Below are 220 nucleotides of genomic sequence, written 5' to 3'. Positions count from 1 at the left end.
TCGAAAGGGTTTTGGAGGTTGATGCCTCGGTGAACGTGAGTTGTTTGGCTTTCTTGTCCGTAGCAGCAGAAAGCATTTTCGAATGTTTGAATGAATCAAAGTGGGTCTTCACCATCAACTTTCTCTTATGCTCCAAACACACAGTTGCACGGGGTGCAGAATAGTTTCCCCCCACTTTCGTGAAAGACATCGGGGTACTGCTTTGCCCGGTCTTTAGCAG

General features: G+C 47.3%; 2 protein-coding genes across 6 annotated transcripts in view; both read right to left on the bottom strand.

The window, feature by feature from the left end:
- The window catches only part of msrb3 (methionine sulfoxide reductase B3), a 168848-nt gene that overhangs the window by 357 nt on the left and 168271 nt on the right, over window positions 1-220 (bottom strand). The gene's annotated exons all lie outside the window — the stretch shown is intronic.
- Window positions 1-220, bottom strand: part of ntn1a (netrin 1a) — a 248630-nt gene that overhangs the window by 155916 nt on the left and 92494 nt on the right. The window lies entirely within an intron of this gene.

Source organism: Notothenia coriiceps, unplaced genomic scaffold, assembly GCF_000735185.1.
Source record: "Notothenia coriiceps isolate Sejong01 unplaced genomic scaffold, NC01 NC01_scaffold00037244, whole genome shotgun sequence".
In the NCBI taxonomy this organism is placed as follows: Eukaryota; Metazoa; Chordata; class Actinopteri; order Perciformes; family Nototheniidae; genus Notothenia; species Notothenia coriiceps.
The sequence above is the reverse complement of the archived record's forward strand: the minus strand, read 5'-3'. Positions and strand labels throughout refer to the sequence as shown.